Source organism: Nuphar pumila, chromosome 17 (assembly GCF_984573655.1).
Source record: "Nuphar pumila chromosome 17, dmNupPumi1.hap1.1, whole genome shotgun sequence".
Lineage (NCBI taxonomy): Eukaryota > Viridiplantae > Streptophyta > Magnoliopsida > Nymphaeales > Nymphaeaceae > Nuphar > Nuphar pumila.
The window spans coordinates 1631070-1644058 of record NC_143265.1 but is presented as its reverse complement, the minus strand read 5'-3'; positions in this window follow the sequence as shown (position 1 = coordinate 1644058).

Here is a 12989-nt window from a genome sequence, read left to right as displayed (position 1 = left end):
CATAATTCTAACTTAGCATTAACCCCCGCTCTAGACTCATCAATCAAAACAATATCATCAGCAAACAACATACACCATGACACATTTTCTTGAATTGATCTCATAAGCTCATCCATCACTATAGCAAATAGGAAAGGGCTTAAAGGAGATCATTGATGTAACCCAACCGTTATAGGAAAATTGGTTGTCACCCCTCCACAAGTACGGACATTGGTTACTACTCCTTCATACATATCTAATCTCATACTATATAGTTAAAAGTCATAGGTTCAAGCTTTGTTTAGCCAACCAATGGGGACTATATATAATCCCTCAATTTTGGCTTTTTTTTTAACTGGTGCAACTTTCCCCTCCCACAACCTCAGCCCTGCCCACTCTGGTTTTAAACCACATTTCTGTTGTTCACCTGGTTTGCAATTTCGCAAGGTATGGCCCCGTTTTGCAAGCAGTGATCTCATATACCGAGGAGCTCGCATACAGTCAGTCAGGCAAAAAGGCTGAGGGTGTCTATTTAGGTATGCTTTTTCATATGTCTGAACCTCAAGTTATCATGTGAACATTGACATTTAAAATAATACTTTAATCTTCCTTGAAATTTGGAGATTGAATGTTGGTATCAAGTTATCAAGACCTCCAGGATTTACATGCTCCTCCAGGGAAGTTGTATCTTGATTAAATAAAAAATGTTTAATGTGGTTTTTGTAGTCCCATGAAACATGTTGCATGTTCAAACGACAATGCAAGATCTTTTCATCATTATTTGCATATCCATTGTTAGAAACATTGACATATTTAAGCTTATTCAGTTTTTCAATTCTCTTATCATTTTCTTGAGAGAACTCGAGGTAAACAACTTTTATTTCTTGTTTCCAATTTGTAAGCTTAGAAGTATACATGAATTGCATTGGATTTTATGCTTAATAAATTTCAACTTCTGAATCCCCACCCATGCATTGTGTTTTTGACATTTATGGGATAGTCGTTAGTCGTTGTTGTGTCCTGTTTATCTCCTGCTTTTCCATGCATCGTGCCTATAATTGATTTCTTGGGGTTAAAACTTTAAAATATGCAGCTTGTGCATATGAGATTTGATGACTCTATAGTCTCAAATGTTGCACATGCTTTTATGTGAATCTCTTGAGATATGCACATTAGGCATGTTGTAAAAGGTTTTGTGTAAGTAGAACAAGTCATTTTTTTACTAGACAGAGTAAAGTTCCATTTGGGCTATTGAAATGCCATGTTCTGGATACAAATTTACATTTCTTGAAGGGGTCATGCTATGTTACGCAGCAGTTTTCCTGTTACACCCCAATCTCGAATCTCGAAAGTCTAAGTTCAGTTGGTATTACTTTCAAGAGCAAAAACATGCAGAGTTCACACACACACACAGAAAACATGACTCTTTTTTTTTTAATAAACTCATTTTCTTTAACAAAGTTCATCATTCATAACATACAAAAATATAATAATTACATGAATGTTTAATAATAAGAAATAAAACTAACAAGTACTTTGTTGCACAGACGAAATAGTTGATCACGTCCTGCCTACGCTGGTGTACCTAAAACCTACAGTTGTAGTTATATAGGGAGTGAGTATACAACTCAGTAAAGAATATTTATAAGCAATAAATGACTTTAACTTACAATTATAATGGGTTTTAAGCCCCTGATTTGAGTTTAGTTTTCAACACATCACACAAAGTTTGTATGTTTTAAACATCTCCTTTAACTCTCTCAATCTAACGCTTACTTACAACAGACTAGAACATTAGGTCAGCTATACTGGTCATAGTTGTTTATGGGCATAACAACCCATGCAAATACTCAAATTTTATATTATTGACCAAACTATGAACCATATGCTCTTAGTGGTCTCCGGATCACCAGGCACTGCAGTGAAACAACAAGAGGAACCCCACCGGTAGCTAGCCGGAAAGTCAGACTCAAACTTGGCATAGTTCATACTACAACCTAACTATAATGACTTTTAACCATCCATAGTTATCTAGAGTCCTAGATACTGTGTGAATATAAAACCTAAAGTCAGATTTTAAGTTCATTACCTTTAACTTTACTCGCAAACTTGCGTTTAACTCATTTTCTCACGAGTGTCATTGTAAAATAATCACGACGGATTTCATTCTCAAACTCAAAATGACATTAGGGTTCACACTTTGTATCATACTAAGCATGCAACGTGGTAAAGTCTCTACGTCGTTAAATCATTGGTGGCCTACTCTCCATGGTGGTTGTACTATGGCCGCGAATCAAGTAATCATTTTTATAGGTCACCACTTTCGGGATTTAAGGGGTTAAGCATGTTAATCTCAATATAAATTCAAAACAACATTATCATATTCCAGGGACTCAAGGTTAATCATAATCTCATCATAATGTATATTATTCAAAGATTATAACACGGATATGTTATCATAAAATAATTTTTTTCTAATATGCATGATATATTACGACTGACGTGTGCATATAGACATCTCATTGCAATTAACTCATGTATAGTCATTCTATGTGTATCATGTTCACACTCAAGAGATGTATTTTTAAACATGCTAATATATAACAACAATAATAACATGCAATGCAATATGATTTATTTATAACTAAGATTACTTATAATATCTCTTACCTCAAATACGAATGTTGTACTTTGGTCGCAATAAAGTCTCAAGTGATTCTAACAATAGAACTTGATCATCACACAAACATGTTCATATTAATACACATACATTGATTATATTATGATAGAATTATCAATATACCCCTCTCAAGTTGACTCGCCAGACCTCAAATTATGTACTCTTGATTTTACTAGAATCATAAAACAAAGAAGATTTCCCTCTATGACACAAGTTCAATGCACCAAACCTCACTCAATTCTGAGTTGAGAGTGCAAAGTTATGCCTATTTTACTTAATCGGATATTGAGTATACACAAGGGTAATTTGGTTATTTTAACTCTTATGATTTGATTTAACTCATCCCAGGTCAAAAAAGATTTGATCTGAGTTTAGAATACTAGGTTTACTGAACCTATTCTTGACCCAACTGGGTTTGGTTTGAAACTCAATTGAATTATCAATAATTTATAATAAATTATAAACTAGATCCAAATCCAGTTTTGATCTGGATCTAGACCCAGTTCTGATATGGATCCAGAACTGATCCATCCAGTTATGGGTTGGATATCGATCTAGCTATATATTGGATCCATAACTGATCCAAACAGTCTCGAATTGGATTCAGATTCACTTATGGCCTGGATCCAGTATTGTTTCATCTACTCTATACTAGATCCAGACCAAATTTTTGTCTGAATCCGATTCAACTTGGATTGGTCCAAACCGACTAGATCGAATTGGACCCAGATCTAATCTGGTCCGCATCAAACCAAATCCAAATAGGGAACTGAGACCCTGTTAGACCCATCTCGGTTTGATTCAGTTAGAATTAGTTCGATGAACCAAGTCGAGTTCGAAACTGTTGACCAAACTTGATCTCGACTGAACCGAACTGAGTCAGTCTTGGTTAGACCCAGAGTTTTTTTTTTGTTTGGTCTGGGTCGCACCTAGACCGACCCAAGATTCAACAAACCTGACTCGGTCTTGTTTACCCCCAAGACTGAGTCAGTTTTGTCGACTCAGGGCTGGGGTTTAAGGCAAAAGGGGCACAACCCCTTCCTAACCTCCCTCTCACCTTGTTGCAGAGGTTGTCGACTCTCTCTCTCTCTCTCTGCAACAATGTCGGCAACCATGGTTGTTGGATTTTTTTAATACATTGGCAGCCATGGCTACCGACCTTCCAAAACGAAACAAAAAGGGAAGAGAAGGGCATATATGTGGTGGTCCTCCGTGGTGCTCTGGTGACTGCCTCTCTCTTTTCTGACTCTCTCTCTCTCTCTCTCTCTCTCTCTCTCTCTCTCTCTCTCTCTCTCTCTCTCTCTCTCTCTCTCTCTCTTTTAGACTCTCTCTCTCTCGTTCTCTATATATCCAGGGGGTAGGAGGGCACATAGTGGGTGAGGATAACCCTCCACCTGCTGACCTCATCCCTTTCTCATGGTGAGTGAGGGAGATGGTTGGGGAACCGTCTTCCTCATTCGTCGAGGGGCCTTTTTTTTTAACCTTTCTCACCGAACGAATCCGTCGAGACTCCCTTTAAAAGAAGATTCATCATGAATCTTAGTTGAAAACAATTATAAAAATTATGCATGAATGTCTGATTCGCACTCCCATGTGGCCTCATTTTTGTTGTGATCACCCCATCTGACCAATACCAGCGATATATTTTTGTTTTGCAACATGTCTTTCAAGGTTTGAATTATTCGCTCTGACTGCCCATCTGTCTAAGGGTGGAATGTCGTGCTCATTTTTAACTGTCTCCATTGCCTCCTAGAAACTCTGCAAAAATCGCAAAGCCTTGGAGTCTCTATCTGAAACAATCGAATCGGGTACTCCATAAAGTCTTAGTATCTCTCTAAGGAAGAGTTGAGCCAACTAGTCACAAGTGTGAGTCATTTTACAAGCTAAGAAGTGTGTTGACTTAGTTAGCATATCTACGATCACTCATACTGAATTCATCACATTCTTGGTCCTTGAAAATCCTGAGACAAAGTCCATAGTAACATCTGAAAGTGTACTAGGATCGAGGCAACGAGCACTAGAGGGGGGGTGAATAGTGCTTTTAAAAATAATCTACGGAATATTTAAGGATTTTGCAATTTGAAAAGCAAACACACAAAGAACACAAGATTTTATTCTGGTTCGGTCTATCCCGACCTACATCCAGTCCCCAAGCAAAACTCGCTTGAGATTTCCACTATCAACCTTGTTAACTACAATATCACACAGACCAAAACGGGTCCCACTTTCAGTAACAATCCTACTGAAAGCAAACAACTCCTTTAAACCAAGGAGTCCTTCTTTTTACAGAAAATAAGTAACAACTTACAATACAACCTATGATCCTTTCGTTTGAATGCAAATGAGATGCAATTGGCTTTTGAGGTTGTTGAAATACTCTACTCACGAATTCACTATCTCTCAAAGGGATTTGAGTGAAAAACTGAAGTGAAAATATCAAGTGAGTGAGAAAACAAATACTTGAATGAATAGGAGTGAAAAGCAAGAAGTAAATTATTCAAATTGATTGGATTCAAGTTGTTTTTTAGTGTAAAATGCACTCATATTTATAGTTAAAAAATTTCATACGTTGAGAGTATGAAAGGGTGTCAAAACAGTCCATTTTTGAATAATCAAAATGTTTGAAAAATGAAAAGACACGCCTTTTTTGAAGTTTCAGAAAAATGGCAAAATTAGTCGACTGGAACAGTAGTTAGTCGACTAATAGTTAGTTATTAGTAGACTGACAGTTATCGTCGGTCGACTGATCTGTTTATCGAGCCGTTTGAAAATCTGAACTTTTGAAACTTAGTCGACTAGAGAAAAATTAGTCGACTGATAATATCATCAGTAGACTGAAAAACCTTTCAGTCGACTGCTGCTAAAATCTTTTGAAAAACAAACATTCTGTCCGGTCGACTGATAAAAGCATTAGTCGACTGCTGCTAAATTTTTTCAGAAAACACATGTTTTGTTCAGTCGACTGATAAAACCGTTAGTCGACTGCTGCTAATTTTCCAAAAAACAGACATTCTGTCCAGTCGACTGATAAAACCTTTGATCGACTAATTTGACAAAAATGTTTTTTTTAGAAAATATGGCGCAAAAGGATTAGTCGACTGGTAAGTCTATTGGTCGACTAATAAACACAAAAATTTAAGAAAAGAGTTTTCTAAAAAGTTTTTTCATGAGGGGTTCTTTTAGAAAAGTTTTTCTAAAGACTTTTAGGTAAAATGCAACCTAAATATGCACTCTAAGTAAGGCTCTTACAAGAATCTAAGACTTTCTTCAAAGATTCTTTATCGAATTTTTCAATTTCTTCATAGCCTTAGCTGAAATACAGTTGATTTCACTTGCTCATCATCAAAACCTTGTACTTGAAGTATCATGTATGGCTTCATTGTCGTAACAATCTCCCTTTTTTTGATGATGACAAACTTAATCAAAGATTGAGCATTTTAGATGCATAGATGGAGATTTTACTCCCCCTATCAATATGCTGCAAAACATTAAAAAGTTAGTACTTTCAAAGCACATATATCACATATTGATTGGTTTGCATTTCCATTCATCATTACTTCATGCATTTATAATTGCATTCATTCAAAGCTTACTTTTTCTCTTAATTTCGCATTTCTCTTGCAAGATCTCTTGCAATTCCAATTTAATGCTATCTTTTATCTTTTTCTCCCCCTTTGTCAGAATAAAAAAGAGTAAGGGCAGAAATAGCATAAGCGAAATAGAGATACAAGTGTAAAATATTACAACCCATAAAGTATGAAAGTTTAGACAACAAAGATCAGAAAAATGAGTTGAGCAAATCCTTGATTGAAGTAATCTCTTTCTGAATCGAAGATAGTTGTTGAGTCACATCTTCACGAAATTTGTGTTGATGCAGCTCCAAAGCTTTCAGTCTCTGCATAACTTCATCATTGTCTTGACTTGTAGAAAATTTCTTTCTTTTTGCATGAGATAAAGGTGTCGCAGAAGGTGAAGGTTTCAGAAATTCATGGTTCAGTAGGATCAGATGGTTCAGTTTGATCAACATTTAAAGGAGACAGATATTTAATTTTCATTCTTTTAAAAATTGTTTGATCAAAGAACTCTTTTTGCTTAATATATTTTTCATTTGTTAAGGGAACTTTGAAATGTCTAAAAATACGAGTTAGAAGACAACCATAAGGAAGAAATGGTTTTTGTTTCCACAAATTTATAAAATACACATTGACCCAATTTACAGAAATATTTCCAAATAAAACATAAAGAGCCGTAGATAGATCTGTGGAATAGTAATCAAAAGAACCAGTTTTAGGTAGAACATTGTGGGCAATGATTCGTCCAGCAATGCGTGCACGAGTTTGAAGATTAGTATTTTTGAAAGGAGGGCAGTGAGGTGCACCTGAAAGAAGAATTTGTTCAAAAATTCTTTCATCATTTAGTTCAACAGTGTTGAAAAGAGTGTCTGAAGGTGGAATTTCTAGAATTTCTCCAAGCAGTTTAGAATCAAACTCGATTTCAACATCACGAACAAGAGAAGAAAGAACTTCAGTTTCATGATCAATTTGTAAATTCGTGTAAAACAAGTGAATCAGAAAAGGATAGTGAAGGGTATCTGCACAGGCATAAAAAAGATGTGAAATTCCAGAAAATAATTCTCTTATTTTGTAACGAGAAAACAGATGAAACAGTACATTTCGGCCTGGTAAAATAGGTAGTGCAGAAATTTATCCAAAAGTATCATATAAAAGAGGATTTCGGAGTAATCTGAGTGAAAAACCATGTCTTGAAGAAGGTGTAGGAGGAGGAGAACCTAAACCTTTTGCAGATGCAGACTTCATACGAGGCATGATTAAAAACAGATTTACCAAAAATGTCGGCTTCCAAATGACGTCCGTCAAGAGGAAAATGTTGTCCGACGTTCAGAAACTAAGGAAGATACGATGGCTGACGGCGAGTGTGAAGGCTGCCACAAGGGGATTCTGGCAATGGCTAAAGATACACCGTCACGGCAAGAGTGTTCCGGCGTGTTTTGAAGATGCGCCAGTTACTGCAAGAGGATTCTGGCGTTTAAAGATCACGACCAGAAGATTCCAGCGTCTCCCTGTCACGGCAAGAAAATCCCGACGAAGATCGAACGACACTCTGAGGGTTTTTCGGAAGAGAGAGAGGAAAGAGACCAAAAAGGGTTTTCGTTTTATGGGTTTCGTTCCTTTAAAATAAAAACAAAAAGGTGTGAAAATGAAATGATGCCTATTTAAAAAAAAAAACGGGTGTAAAAAAAAAATCCAAGGGGTATCGGATCCCTTCATTTAAAATTTAAAAAAAAAAAAAATTTAGTCGACTAAAACTTTATCGATCGACTAAGAATGTGCGACTCATTCTAAAAACATCAGTCGACTAATATGGTGCGATACATTCTAAAAATTTTAAAGCATCAGTCGACTAAATTTTTATCGGTCGACTAATATAGTGCGATTTTGAGATTTTGTTCAAAAATTAGCATTTTTATAAATCCAAAAATAAGCAAATACCTAGTTCTCTCCTAATTCTCATAAAATTTTCATTTTTAAGAGGTTTAGTGAAGATATCGGCATGTTGTTCTTTACTGGAAATAAAATTTAACGAAATATCTCCTTTTAACACATGATCTCTTAAAAAATGATGTCTAACTTCAATATGCTTAGTTCTTGAGTACTGAACAGGATTTTTTGAAAGATTTATAGCACTAGTGTTATCACAATAAATAGTCGTTGTGGAGTAATTCAAACCAAAATCTTTTAAGGTCTGTTTCATCCATAGTACTTGTGAACATGCTAAACTAGCCGCTATATATTCTGCTTCAGTTGTTGAGAGTGACACTGAATTTTGCTTTTTACTGAACCAAGAGACTAAAGAATTTCCTAAGAAATGACAAGTTCCACTAGTATTCTTGCGATCAGATTTACTTCCTACAAAATCTGCATCACTATATGAAACTAAATCAAAGGAAGATGATTTTAGGTAAAACAAACCGAAATCTGAAGTATCTTTCAAATAACGAAGAATTTGTTTTACGGCAGTTAAATGAGATTCCTTTGGATTAGCTTAAAATCTTGCACACATACAAACACTAAACATAATATCAGGTCGACTAGCAGTTAAGTATAATAGAGATCCGATCATACCTCTGTAGAGCTTAGTATCTACACTTTTACCATTTTCATCTTTATTAAGAGAAGTAATTATACTCATAGGATTCCTTCTTGATTTTGATGAGTCCATCCCAAATCTCTTGAGAAGTTCTTTTATATACTTAGCCTGATTGATGAAGATTCCTTCTTCAGTTTGCTTTATTTGAAGTCCAAGAAAGTAGTTTAATTCGCCCATCAAGCTCATTTCAAACTTTTCCTGCATAGCTTTAGCAAATTCTTTACAAAGAGAATCATTAGTAGAACCAAATATTATGTCATCAACATAAATTTGCACAATAAGAATATCTGAATTAAGATTTTTAATAAATAAAGTGGAGTCTACCCGACCAATGGAAAAACCAGATTGTTCTAGAAAATTTCGTAGTCTTTCATACCACGCTTTTGGTGCTTGTTTGAGTCCATACAAAGCTCTTTTCAATTTGTAGACTTTTTCTAGATTTTTCTCATTTTCAAAGCCTGGAGGTTGCTCTGCATAAACTTCTTCATTGATGTGTCCATTTAAGAATGCACTCTTAACATCAATTTGATATAATTTGAAGTTCATGTAACTAGCAAAAGCAAGCATCATTCGAATTGACTCTAATCGAGCCACTGATGCATAGGTTTCATCAAAATCTATGCCTTCTTCTTGATTATAGCCTTGTGCTACTAGCCTTGCTTTGTTACGAATGACTTCACCATTTTCGTCCAGCTTATTTTGGAAAACCCATCTTGTTCCAATTACTGTATGATCCTTTGGTCTATCAACTAGATTTCAAACATCATTCCTAGTAAATTGGTTAAGTTCTTTAGACATGGCCAAAAGCCAAAATTCATCATCACAAGCCTCATTGATATTCTTTGGTTCTAATTTAGATATGAAAGCAATATTTGCAATATATTTTTCTAATTGCCTTCTAGTTTGGACACCACTCTTTATTTCACCAATAACTTGTTCATGTGGATGATTAAAAACTTCTTTCCAAACCAGTTGAAGAGGAATATTTTCTTGAGAAGTACTCTCTATCAAGGGTTCTTCTTGAAGTATTACTTCTCCTTCGCTTAGAGGTATAATCTGCTCACAATTCTCATAAAATGCAACATGTAAAGATGCTTCAATACAAGATGTTCTTTTATTGAAAATACGATAAGCTTTACTTCTAGAAGAATATCCAAGAAATATTGATTCATCTGATTTTGAATCAAACTTATCAAGATTATCTTTGGTATTTAACAAGAAACATTTACTACCAAAAATTTTGAAATATGAGATCTTTGGTATACGATCATAATACAATTCAAAACATCTTTTATGTAAAATTGGTCGAATAAGAACACGGTTTAAAACATAACATGTTGTATTTATTGCTTCAACCCAAAAGTATTTTGGTAAATTTTTATCTTGAAGCATGGTTCTAGCACATTCTTGAAAAGTTTTATTCTTTCTTTCAACAACTCCATTTTGTGGAGCCGCTCTAGGAAAAGCAAAGTTGTGAGATATACCATGTAAATCATAAAACTTTAGAAAAGATTCATTTTCAAATTCACCACCATGATCACTCCGAATTTTAATTATAGATGTAGATTTTTCATTTGTAATTCTTCTACAAAGTTTAGAAAATTCCGAAAAAGCATCATTTTTGCTTTTTAGAAATATCACCCATGTAAACCGGGAACAATCATCTACTATAACAAAAGCATACTTGCTACCATTCAAACTTTGAATTCTAGATGGTCTAAATAGATCTAAATGTAAAAGTTCAAGAGAACGTTTTGTTGAAACTATATCTTTTGCTTTAAAAGAACTCTTGATTTGTTTACCCCTTTGGCAAGCATCACATAAGTGATTCTTTTTATATGGTATTTGTTTACCCCTTTGGCAAGCCTCTTACAAGATCATTCTTGGATAACTTTGAAATAATTTTAAAGTTAACATGTTCAAGTCTTTTGTGTCATAACCATTGAATTTCATTTGAAACAATAAGACATTTTTCATTAAAAATGGGTAATTTATCTAGATATAGTTCATACACATTGTTCCTTCTTTTACCTTTAAAAATTATCTTTTTAGATTGAAAATCAGAAATTAAGCATAAATCATTTTCAAAAGAAACATGAAAATCTTTAGCACATAATTGACTAATAATTATGCATTAAACCATCTACTAAAAGAACATTTTCTATCAAGGGAAATTTTGGATTACCAATATTACTAATACCTATTACTTTTCCCTTATTATTGTCACCAAAGGTGACGGTTCCTCCATCCTTGTTTTGGAAGGTGGAAAATAACTTCGGCCTTCCAGTCATATGTTTGGAACAACCGTTGTCCAATATCCATTTGCTCATTATGTTGTGTACCTACAACAAAATTAGAAAACAGAGCATTTGACACCTTTTTATTTTCGGGTCCATGAAAGTTAGTCTTAGGAACCCATATCCATTTGGATTTTGGTTTCCTTTGATAATAAATATTCTTTCTATAAAGGAATTTATCATGTCTAGGCTTATAAGTATTATAGTTTCCATGTTTAGATGCATTTCTATTAGAACTAGAAAGTTTAGTTCTATTAACAAATGGTTGAGAATAATGTCTTCGATTTTTCACCACATAGTTTGGTCTATTTTGAGTATCAAAGAAGCTATATCCCAATCCGGTTTTATTAACCGAGCATCTTTGAGAATCAAGAAGTTTTTCTAGATTCTCTTGACCATTTGTGAATTTGGTCAATATGGAAAGAAGATCGTTTGATTTTTCTTTTAGACTAGATATTTCTTTTTGTAAGAGATTGGTTCTAACTCCAATTTCTTTTATCTCAAATGCTTGGCAAGAGTTTTCCTTCTTGAGATCTTCTATCTCTTGAAGTAACACTTTATTTTGAGAGTCAAGAGTTAAATTTTCAGTTTTTAACTCTTTATTTTTAGAACTTAGACTCTTAAATTTAGCATATAAATCATTGAATGCTTCTAACAAATCATCATAGTCAACTTGACTTACCAAATCTTCTTATGCTACAAAACACATGTTAGCAACTTCTTCATTTGATTCTTCATCGGAAGAGGAGTCACTATCATCCCAACATGCTTGAAATGCCCTTTTCTTCTTGAATTGGTCCTTGGGCTTGATTTTGAGAAGAGGACAATATTTCTTGATATGTCCTGCCTTTTTGTAGTTAAAGCACTTGACTTCATTGGGATTGGAAGAATCTGCTTTCTTTACCTTTCTTTGAAATCTTTCCTTTTTTATGAATCTTCTGAATTGCCTCGTGATGAGGGCAATATCTTCATCTTCATCTTCATCTTCTTCTGAATTTTCTGAGTCAGAAGTAGCCTTAAAAGCAAGAGATTTCTTCTTGGGTTCTTCTTGTTGTCTGTCTTGAAGTTGGACTTCATATGTCATAAGGTTACCAACCAAATCTTCAAGAGTGAGAGTGTTAAGATCATTTGTTTCTTCAATAGCAGTGGTTTTTCTCTCCCATTCAGGAGTTAAACACCTTAGGATCTTTCTGACTAAATCCACTTGTGAATATTCTTTTCCAAGGGATTTCAAAGTGTTAGTTATATCGGTCATTCTAGTTACCATGTTCGATATAGATTCATTTTGCTTCATCTTGAACAATTCAAATTTATGAACTAAAGAAACAATTTTAGATTCATTTACCTTTGACGTACCTTCGTGAGTCACGAGAAGAGTATGCCAGATTTCATTTGCTGTAGAGCATTGAGAGATGCGATTGAACTCTACCTTGTCAACGCCATAATATAATGCATTCATTGCCTTGGCATTAAGTGAAGCAGTCTTCTTTTCTTCATCGGTCCATCGGTTGAAATCAGTTGATGGAGTTTGGTACTTATCTGAAACAACTCTCCAAATATCGAGATCCATGGATTGCAAGAATATTGTCATTCTCACTTTCCAGTATCCATAGTTTGTTCCGTCAAAGACAGGAGGACGAACAGAGGAGCATCCTTCTTTGTGCTGAGATGTTGTAGTTGTCATGCTAGATGATGATCAAATCAGAATAATAGCAAACTTGCTCTGATACCAAATGAAAGTGTACTAGGATCGAGGCAACGAGCACTAGAGGGGGGTGAATAGTGCTTTTAAAAATAATCTATGAAATATTTAAGGATTTTGCAATTTGAAAAGCAAACACACAAAGAACACAAGATTTTATCCT